The sequence below is a fragment of the Camelus dromedarius genome, chromosome 28 (genome assembly GCF_036321535.1).
Source record: "Camelus dromedarius isolate mCamDro1 chromosome 28, mCamDro1.pat, whole genome shotgun sequence".
In the NCBI taxonomy this organism is placed as follows: domain Eukaryota; kingdom Metazoa; phylum Chordata; class Mammalia; order Artiodactyla; family Camelidae; genus Camelus; species Camelus dromedarius.
The window spans coordinates 24,450,986-24,462,156 of record NC_087463.1 but is presented as its reverse complement, the minus strand read 5'-3'; the positions used below and the strand labels follow the sequence as shown (position 1 = coordinate 24,462,156).

General features: G+C 51.0%; 1 long non-coding RNA gene across 1 annotated transcript; it reads left to right on the top strand.

Annotated features, from left to right (window-relative positions):
• Positions 1-2,398: 2,398 nt before the first annotated feature.
• Positions 2,399-5,410, top strand: LOC135319515 (uncharacterized). The gene is made up of 3 exons (XR_010378163.1): positions 2,399-2,510; positions 3,661-3,915; positions 4,674-5,410. It is a non-coding gene; the product is annotated as an uncharacterized LOC135319515 (long non-coding RNA).
• Positions 5,411-11,171: the final 5,761 nt, after the last annotated feature.

Genomic DNA, 11,171 nt, shown 5'->3' with positions numbered 1-11,171 from the left:
AAGGACACTAGTCCTACTGGATTAGGACCTACCCTCCTCCAGTACTTCGTCTTAACTAACCACACCTGCGGTAACTATTGCCAAATAAGGTTACATTCTAAGGTGGGGGAGGGGGTTAGGACTTCAACATATGAATGTAGGGGGAAACAATTCAACCCCTAGCAGTAAGTAAACCTAATATTGGGCCAGATTTTCAGGGAAAATGTGACCCATTGCCCATTTTTAAAAATTAATTAATTTTTTAAAGCAGAAAAGCACCATGCCAGAAATTGGTTATCCCTTTTATAGGGGGGAAGAAAAGCAAGGGAAATGAAATAGCTCCTAGATCCAAACTGGCATGTCTCTCCTGAAGGAGTGGCACTGTGACAGCACGCTGGTGCCCCTCACTCAGGGCGTGCTGCTGGGAGCGGCTGATCTGGATGTTGTCTGTGGAGGAACGTGTGCAGAGTTTAAGGGCAGGTGGTTCTAGAGATCACCCAGCTCCTTGGCCTCTGTCTGCTCCTAGATGTCCTCCTAAAACCCAGGTGAGCCGAGAGCAAGGCAGGTAGAAAGGTGAAGCGCATGAAATAGACCTCAGCTGGGGTGGAGAACACAGCTCCAGTGCCAGTGGGTGTGCCGAGGCTGTTTTGCAAATTGCGAGGCACCAGGACTTGGCAGTGATGACAAAGTGATATTATAACAACGTAATCACAGTTTGGGCATGCGACAAATGGTCGGATGGCCATCGAGGTTCTGGTCTCTGCACCACTGAGAACTTGAACTTTCTATGAACTCTACCAGACCCAAGGACACCACCAGCTGTATTCAGAGCCATACCTGCCAGTTGCAACCTTATGGTCTCAAGGCCGTCCCCTTGTAATTATGCAATCATTTCAGTCCCCAACCAACCCTCACTTAACAAGCACTCTCACTTCTTGCAGCTCCAATTATCATTCTTGATAAACAACTTACGTAACTAACTGTTATCTTTGGGTTTTGCCTTTATAACCCTCCCCCGTTTTGGAGTCTGAAAGAACACAAGTACTTGAATCTGTGTGTCGCAGGCTGCAGTCCTATAAACTCCAGATAAACACCCTTTAACATCTATCCAGTCTTCGTTTCTAAAATTTTGGTTAACATTAGAATGGAGCCCAGAACAAAGCCCTACCCTATCTCGGCCGTTACATCTTTTTATCATGGATGGTTTGGTCTGCAGGTGGTTTCACCAGGCCCTCACCTTCCTTCTAAGTTGGAAACCTCTTACCTGCTTGGCAGTTGCCATGCAGATGACTCAGCACCTGCTGGGAGAAGAGCTCTGCTGAAAGGCGGCGGGAGGCTCACGACGAGCAGTGTCAGGCAGGCAGGCCCGTGGGGGCGCCTGCTCCTCGCAGGTGTGGGAATGGGTGGTTGTCAGCAGCTCCAATCCTGAAGTCACTGGTAGTCAGCCGTACCAGATTTTCCGGCTTTAACTAGGAGGAAGAGGTGTTTGCAAGGGATGCGATGTCATGTACATTTGCCTAAAGCTCTGCAGTGAATTTGTGGCTGACAGAGAATTAGAAATCGCAGCTCTCACAGCTTGCACTCATCTCCCCATTAAGTCACTTCTCAAGCCAGCAATGGAGTAGATTTAAAACAAGCAAACAAAAGCACCTCATCAGAACTTCCTTTTCACTCCACAATTTTTATCATGTTGATTTTAGAGCATAGAAATTGAGTCAGGGCATCTTAAAGAAAAGGTATGCGAACGAGTGTTTGGTGGCTCAGGAATGGAGCTGGATCTGGAAGCCAGCAGGATCAGAGCCATCTCCAGGGGCGAGTGTCTCCCCACTTCCCTGTAGTGTTCTCTCTTGTACCATTATTTCCCCAGTGACTTTGTCCCCACCCCTTCTCTTTACTTCTGGCTGGCCAACAGGTTCTGCATTCTCTAGTACAGATGCTGGAAGGACATTTTTGGCTCTGCGAACTATTGGCTAGAGCCTTCTGCACCACATGGACGAGCCCTCCTGGGCCAGGGGGTCTCCGTGGTCCAGTCGGTGGCCCTGGTCACGGAGTGCAGCCTTCATGCTTTTTGGTGGGGGTGGTACTGCCTCCTAGGGAGTATTCTGGAAATGTGTGGGGCCCTTTTTGTCCTCTAGCACAATGGTACCCAAGCATTTACGTGTTGAAGTAAGTATTTCATTATGAATTGCTTTTACATTAGATTTAGGTTGTTAGGGTGATTCTTTTCAAAAGGATGTATAAGTGATACCGTCTAGGAATCCTGTTTCAGATTAAGATGGCATTACAAAATAGTTTTTAAAAGGTGGGTATGGGGTCTGATAGTGTTGAGGACCTGTAACTGACATGTCTTCTATATTCTATGAATATAAATTACTTCATCCCAAAGAATGGTCCCATCTTCTCTTCTGTTTCAGATGTTGGCCCCTAACTTTGAAAAACGTATATAGAGTTTTGGGGAGACTCTTCCACCAGAATCTACGCTGAAGTAATGAATCTGTGTTCATCCACAATGAACGTAGGATGAAAGTCAGGTATGGAATGTGGGGTGAGCCTCTTTAAGCCACTCTACCGAGCTCAACTGGGCAAGAGTCAGTGTGTGTTAAGTGTGTTCAAGTTCAGTAGAGTTTGGTAGAAAGCATTTGGTAATGACTGCAGGCCGTTTGCCTTTTGCTGTTTCTTATCAGTGTGGTGGTTATTTACTCCTGATTCCTGCACCGTCATTTAGATCTTTGATACAGTCATTGCTCATGCATTGTCGTGAACTGGGGTTCAAATGGGTGCAATCTGTTGGGCTGGAGAATAGCCCATGAAGCATCTGGTGCAGAATTCAGTCACTTTGCTAGGTGGCATTCTCACTTCTGCAGTCCCCAGAGCAATCTTGCTCATTTCTGCGTGAGTTTGGGGCAGTGATTCTCTGGAGCAAGGTGCTTCAGTCCCCGAACTGAGACCAGTCTCCCCTTTTAAATGACCTCTGTCCACGTGCACCAGTGGACAACCACACACCCAGGTTCTCATCCACATGTGAAGTGTTATTACTCTCTTCCACTCCTGACCCCAGCTGACATGGCGTGTCGCCAGTCAGGAGTATCTCATCTTCCCACGGATGCCACAGATGGACCCTTTGGGCATCTTTGTTTTTCCCACATCTAGCCACAGAGCAGAGTTTAAATGGCAACGTTTACCCCATGAACACCTGGTCGAGGTTCTACTTAGGTGTCCCACAGCTTCCTTCCGGTTGGTCTGTGGTTCAAAAAAACCCGACTGTTCTCTAAGCCCCATGCTACCGGGATGGGGCCACCCTGCCCTGTGTCCCCTCTACCCCCTGCAGGGTGGCGTCCCCACTGCACCCACATCTGAAGTGCATTCATCACCCTGAAAAGCCTGGGAGGAGGAAGTGGGGGCCCAGGATATGCAAGTCCTTGGATCAGGTTCTAGCATTTCTTCTGTGCCTTTCTGTGCCTGACGGACGCAGGTGGGAACATCTGCCGTGTCCAGACCACGGTGCGCTCGGCACCAGGCAAACATCATTTCACTCCTCCATCGCGCAACCCTGCTGGCCGAGTTAGTGTCTCATTGACAGAGAAGGAAACAAATGCCGTGAAGCTCGGTGACTTACAGAAGGTTGCTTAGCTTCACCTGGGAGTGTCTCTGACTGTTACATCTTTGCCTGGCTTCATGCAGGTGCAGTTTCTGGGTCCTGGCTCTGCTTCCTGCTGGTCTTCCCTCTGGTGCCCAGCACCTCTGGGCTCCTCCCCGACAAGTCTTCCTCCAGCCTGGCTTGTGGGCGCTCATCCACTCGTTCTGTGCAGGTGAGGGAATGTGGACGAGCCACCTTCAGGACAGCAGCATCATACAAGGCCTCCAGGTGCCGGTGGTCTGCAGACGTCCATACGTCAGGCTGGACGAGGCAGACGTATGGCTTTAAGTGGAGAGGAGGTTGGTAGTTGGTACTTTATTTGAAGCTACTCACGTGTGAGAGGGGAGTGTCATGGCTTGAATTATGTCTCCCCCAAAAGACATGTTGGGGTCCAAGCCCCTAGTACCTGCGGACGTGACTTTCTTCAGAAGTGGGTTGTTGCAGGTGTATCAGACGAGGTCTCTGCAGTAGGCGGACCCCTAAATCCAATATGGCTCCTGTCCTTATAGGAAGACGACCATGTGGAGGGAGACAGACCCAGGGAGGACGCCCTGTGAGGATGAAGGGAGGCATTAGTTGCACATCAGTAAGCCAAGGAGCGACAGAGTCTGCCAGCAGCCCCCAGGCTGGCGGAGGCGAGGAAGGAACCTCCCTCCCTTGCAGGTTTCGGAGCGCGCACAGCCCTGCCGACACCTCAGTTTTGGACTTTTGGCCCCCAAAACTGTGAGAGAATAAGCTTCTGTGGTTTTAAGGCACCCGGCTTGTGGTCTTTTGTTCTGGCAGCCCCAGGAAACTAATTCGGGGAGGAAACTGGGATGCGCCGTGTTTGAGACAGCTGGTCGGGAGGAGCTGAGTGGCCCCCAGTTCCCCACGTGATGCGCTTGTGGAGCTTGGCCTCGTGACATGTCCAGGTTTTAAACACACAAACAAAGAAGGGTTAAGGTAAAGTCATCAATTAAATAAAAACGAACATAAAAAGGCGACTGTAAGGAGCGTTTTGTTTTGTTTGAAAGGCTGTAAAATGAGCTGAGATGTGTTTTTGTTTGTTCATGATAAGAATGAATCCAGTGTTCCTGTAACATGAGCAGAGAGAGCGACTTATAGAGAGCCGTGCTGCGGCCGCCCCGTGGGGGCCTGGCGAGGACTCGGCGGCTCCCTCCCACAGCACTGAGAAGAGGGCTTTGGTTCTCCTGCAGCAAACACACTCCAGCTCGCCGTGCCCGCCCGTCAGGCCACCTTCTTTCCGCTGAACCTGTGTCGTGATCCCTGGAGGTGTTTGCCTTAGACGTGCCTCTTCCTTTGGAGTTTGTCACCTGCTAATTGGCACCCAGGAGCGCACCCTGTCCCTCCTACTTCTTATCAGCACATCACCCACGAGGTCTGCCACTCACTGGGTCAGGGAATAATCTCTCCGGAGCTAAACACTCTTCACGTATTAAGAGCTGATCTAACAATCAGCTACGTCCCGGATGTGGGAAATTCTGTAAGAGCCCACTTTCTTCAACAAGTAAATGAGATTACAAACGAGAGGGGATCTGCTAGGGGTGGAAATGCTCTTTGGGGGTCTACCCAGCAAGTGCAACGTGTGGGCACTGTTTGCTTAGATCTTAATTTAAAGTGTGAAAAGGCGTTTTTGAGATAATTGCAGGAAGTTAAGCATGGACTGGGTACTATTAGATGATCTTAGGTAATTAGATTATTGCTTTCAGTTTTGTTGGAGATGATACTAGTATTGTCCTTAACTGTTAGAGATGCATATTGAAGTATGTTTACAATTTGCTTTAAAATTTTCTTGCCAAAAAGTATGGGGGAGCAGGGGGTGGGTGGATGAGCTAAGAATGGTGGGTGAGGCCACACGGGTTCTTTTACGATTGTGTGCGTCTGAAATTGTTCATAACGTGCGGTCATAGAAAGGGCACATGAGCCAGCGCTGCCCCAGATTCGTGCGCAGGTGTCCTTGAATTCCCGCCGTCAGCTCCGTGGCTGATGAGGAATCCAAGTAGCGCCCTGTGATATCCACGAGTGCCCCAGAAAGTGCGCTGCTCCACATTCCAGTTCAGATAACCTCGTGGCTTGTTGTCCAAAGCCGCAGGAAGGACCGAAGTTCACACGAGCAGCGCCCAGGCTCCGGTCTGAAAGCGCAGTCCTGAGCGGGGCTCTCAGTCCCGGCGGCTCCCGCTCGGAGCTGTGCCCTTTTGCACAATGAACCCAATCCTTTATCAACGTGTCTTTACTGATTTTCTTCTCTTAGCCTGAACTCTAGGACTCCTCGTTCCTGAGAGAGAACATAGAGCCGTGTTTTATAACGCAGGTCCTGATAAAAGCTGACCCTTGGAAAGGTCTCCCCTGCGATAGAAACGCACTCATTTGTCCAGTCATTCAAGACATCGTGGAGTGCTGTGTCCGCTGACAGGCCTAGAAGCACGTACGCGTCAGGCGCGATGAGCACACTTGTGCCCAGACCTTGGAGCCAAGTACTTTCCCCAAAGGAGCCAGGGGTCCTCAGACTGATGGTGACTTCAGGGCTGGGACAGCGTAGGTCCATGAGCCTGGGATACCTTATGCCGCAAAATAAAGAGTGATTTAGGAGGAAAGAAAAAAGAAAGTGATGGGGCGTGTAGGAAGGACGAGGAGCCAGCTTGATGGGACTCTCTTCGGCCAAATCTGGCCTGATTTCAGCAGCCAAACAAGTACAGTAAGACTTACAAACCGTCGGAGAAAACAGGGGTCCCCGAGTCCGTAACAACAGTTAAAGGATGAGTAAGAGGGAGAGAAAGGAGGGCACTGTGACAGCAACGCCCAGTGCTGGCTGGCCACGTGCGGGGAGTGAGGGGGATGGGAAACTACTGGCGGTCATCACAGCGAGGGCTGATTCGGGCGAGAGTCGCTGATGGATGCTGGGTCTAAGGGGAATGCCGCATGAGGATCGGCGGATGTGCATGGCCTCCTCGTGCGCCGCGGTAGCCTGCGTCCTCGTTCCAGGACGCAGCTGTAACCCTGCGGGGGAGAAACTGGTAACACCTTGCTGAGTGTCACCAGTGAGGGGCTGATGGACCCCTCGTATCTCCAGGCAGGACGCCCTGAGAAGGACACTGTGTTGCTTCTGTGGTTTACTGGCCAGAGGTGCATCAAACCCTAAATGAGGGCAATTCCATTAAAAGGGGGGAGGAAGTTCTTCTTCAGAAGCACAAGATCATGACAGATAAAGGAAAGCTATAGGAATGTTCCAGAGCAGAGGTAGCCTACGAGACAAGCCGAATGGATGCAGTACCAGATCCTGGGTGACCGGCTGTGCTGGATGGAGGAAGAGGGCAGCAGCGGGTCGGCGGGCAGCCTCGGAACGCAGGTGGTGCCCACGCTGCGCGTGGTGCAGGCGGGGCTGGGTGTTTCTCACCAGCTGCAGTGCGTGCTGGGAGTCCTGGCCGTGCCGTGGGGCTGCGCTGGTTCACCGTGTCCGCTGCACGTGTGTCTCTAGGAGCTGCCCGTCAGGGACCAGGACACCCCTGCCCCCATGCTCATTACTTCTGCCCCTCCTCGTGTCTCTGTTCTTCTCAGCCGAGCCCAGGCCGGGTCTCCTGGGTTTCCCTGAAGTGCCAAATGGTGCGAACCGCTCGTGATTAGTTACTGGGTCGGTGGGCTGCCGGTTGGGGAGCTGAAAGGAATGTTTCCTCACACATCTGACATGGTTTCGGCGAGTTTTGTTTTGTACTAGCGGGTCTCTTTTTTGGTGTCTTGGGTTCTCAGTATATTTGTTTCTGAATTGGCATTTCTCTGACAGAAGTGTGTATAATTGGACTCCATGGTTTTCATTAATGGCAGTGTCATCCCTGGACCACGCTACAGCACTCCTCACTTGGGGCGGCCAGATCCGTCCAGGGAAGCTCGGACCCTGTGAGTTCTGGAGGATGACCAGGCACGGAGCTGATACTCGCTGTGAGAAGGCCTTGATGATATCCAAGTCTTGTGGATGCCCCGGGTTCCCACGCCTAGTGAGGGCAGAGGGCAGAGGGCAGAGCGGATGCTGTCAGCATCCAGCCTGTGTCATCCCAGCCTACCTGGGGAGTTACTTACCTAAGGCTGGTTCTCTTTGGAGCTGTTGGCTCCTGGCTCTGCCTGGAAACGTGGCCGGCCCGCTGGTGGGTAGGCGTGGGGAGCCAGGGAGGCGATGTCGCAGGAGCAGTTCAGTGAGCGAGGGCAGGAGTGGGTGGGCGAGCACCCTGCTCTCTCTCCTCCCCAGGGGACAGTGTGAGGCCTGCTTCATGCCCTAGCTGAGTCCCTGTTCCCTGTGACCACATCCCTGCCTCACTAACACAACCTTCACTGCCTGGCCTCCCTTCCCTGCCTCACCTCCCGACTCCTCCTGTAGGGTCACCTCCTACAGACACTGTTTCCACCTGTATGCTTGTCCCGGAGTCGGCCTCCAGGGACACCTAGTTTGAGACACACAGGCTCCTCTGGCAACAACCCAGGCTCACAAGCCCGGATTCCGTTACATCTGTGTCTGCGCCAGTGCTCACCGAGTTTAGCTTTTCATTTGCCTTTTTAGAAATAATTTTCTAAATAAATCAGCCTTAATAAAATCTTAATCAATTAAAAAACAAGAGCTCAAAAGTCATGTTAACAAATATATATAAGAAAAATTTCTGCGTTAAAAGCGAGAATGTTCCTATTAGCTCTTTATATGGTGCTAATATATGCGATATAATACTATTATATAATAATAACAAACCATGTGTAAATATTCTTCAACAGACATTTTTAGGAATTATGCATGTCAGCTCTCAGTTTATGAGAAACCGGTGTCAAGGAGTGTTAACCTAACTTGTTACTGCTCCACATATGCTGCCTGGTTGACGGAAAGTAGCAGCAAAACGTGTGTGCATGACACAGTCTCTTTACAGCCACAGGAATTGTCGGTCCTGGAAAGTGTGATAACTGGTCATCACCTTTTACTCATTTGTGCACTCATTTATTGAGCAAATTTTTTCATGTGCTATATGTGCTGGAACCGTCTGTCACTAGAGACACAGAGCTGTGAGCCCCTAGCGCAGGTGGAGCGGAGGTCCAGGAAGGAAGGGCGAAGGGTGTCTGCTCACGTTCCAGGGGAGCCCAGGATGAGATGCAGACAGAGGATCAAGTAAATGTACGTGACACTGGGCATTCAAAATATTGCGTGCTTTCTTCCCAAATGAGAGCCAAGGGTTGTCTCAAGTCTGACCTTCTCTCAAACAAATTTTTCATCTGAAGCCTGGTCTGTTACAACTGTGATTGATATTTCATCTTGTGACATAGGTTGGGCTGTTGCAATAGTTCACAGATCTGGCTGACCTTGGGGTCACTGGGTCAGGCAAGGTTGCTATTGCCTCATTTAATCTCCCGAGCTAAGGGTGAGAGCATAGCTCTTGTTCTTGGCAACCACCACTGGCTGCAACAGAAAGGAGCACTGGATTAGGAATTGGGAGAAGGGGGTTTTAAATTTGGCTTCGCCTTTCACTGTGTGACCCTGCGCAACAGGCCACGTGGCTTCTTTGGTTGCAGGTTTCTCCAGTTGTAAAGGAACGGATGGTGATGAACCCATCTTGCTGCGCAAGAGCCAGTTTAAAGAAAACATGGTTGGCAGGTCTCCTTTAAAAAAGGAACAAAATGGTCACTTTTAAAATCAGGAATCACAACACTGTACCCGCCCTTTAATGTAACATCTGAGATTTCTTTCTCCTGAAATCAGATAGTGTGTTGCTTGCAGGTGGCTCATTACTGGACGAGGTCACCACTATGACCTGCTGCAGCTTGATAAATTTGACCCCCACTATTCTAGCTTCTAGTAGTAGTGATGATTTGACATCTTTTGAGATACGACTTGAAAAGATACGCACAGGGTTGCAAAGGAGGGGTTTGAGATCTGTGACCTGTGTTTGCCTTTGACAGTTCTGAGTACCTGTGAACTTGAGGGTGCGTGGACGAGGCAACGGCCCCCACTCCAGCTCTGCTCAGAGCAAGTCCACACTCATCCCCGTTGTGCACTGAAGGGACCTGCTGTGCCCAGAGCGTCACACTGGGAGGGCGAACTCCTTATCTGACATAAATATTTGTTTGTTTGATTCTTTCCTACATCATATTTTCTTTCCTCTTGTTTGCTCACAGTCATAGTTCTGTTTACAGGTCACGGGAGTTCATGCTGAAGCATCGCCCCCTGTCCTCCGGATCACTACGCCCTGGAGCCCATCTTTTGGAGCACAACCTGCTTTGCGTACTTGGGTTCTTCTCACCCCAAGCCTGCCATGCAGGGTCCTGGTCCTTGTCAGTTTTTACTATTGGATCTACTCCTCCCCTGTCCCCTGTTTGGTTCTGTGTCACTTGGGGGCCACCCCAGCAGGCCCCATCTCCCAGACTCTCAGAACGGCTGATTCAGCCAGTGGGGACAATGGTTGGAGACCAGCCAAGCAGGAGGAAGGGAAAAGCCCCAGGGGTTCCCTCTCTGTGTTTCCTGGGTGTCCCAGCCAGGGGCTGCACTCTGTCTGTGGTACTGGCTCCTGTCAGACAAGGCTGCCGTGGTTCCCACTTCCCTGAGCTGCGAGAGCCCCACCTCCTCCCGCTGTGCCTCCAGCCCAGCGTGGTCACGGCTCCTCGTGTGACTCATCTCTGGTTGTGTCCTTGATTTGGCTTCTCTGCCTTTCCATCTCCCATATAACCTGTTCCCTTCATTAGAGTCCCTCTGTTTATTAAAAATATGTTATTTGTTATTGTATTTTTAATTATTTTATTTGGGGGGGGGTAAGTAGGTTTATTTTTAGAGGACGTACTGGGGATTGAGCCCAGGACCTCGTGCATGCTAAGCAAGCGCTCTACCACTTGAGCTATACGCCCTCCCCCTTAGAGTCCCTCTATTTTAAATCTGTGAATGGCCTGTTTTTCAAGTTGGCCCCTGACTGATAAATTTCATGGATCCAGAATTAGTGCCAGAGCCCGATCTTCAGGATGGGCTCATGGGACTGGGCTGCTTCCAGGTTTGAACACACAGTGGTGCCCCTCCTGCAGGTGGAGGAGGGGCATCGGCCACCTAGGACATGGGTGTGTGTCAGGCTGCCTAAACCACCACCTGTCGTCAGAGTTGGGATGGTGGTTGGGTGCAAGGCTTTGGGATGCTAACTAGAGGGTGTCCCACCTAAGTGCCGGTGATAAGGACCACGAGGATGGTGGTTAGGAAGTTACCTCCATCACCACATGACTGTCTTGAGTTCCTCGTGCCATTGAAACCACAGGTCGGGGGTCGGGGGAGGTGGGTACTCTCATGGTCGGGTTGCTTAATCCCATTTCCAAGTGGAAAGTTAGGTTTTTATTACCCAGTGGGGACCGGCAGGAGTGTGACTGGGTCCTGGGAATCACAGGCATGCTGCCGAGTATTTCCACATCCTACAGTACAGGCCAGTGCAGAGCTTCGGCAGCTCAGTAAACACAGGACCACAGGGGGCTTACCTCCCTGAGGTGGGAAGGTTTAGGTCACCCCCTGCCCTCCCAAGGGAAAGAGCCTCGACTGGCTGAGGTGCGGGCCAGGGGC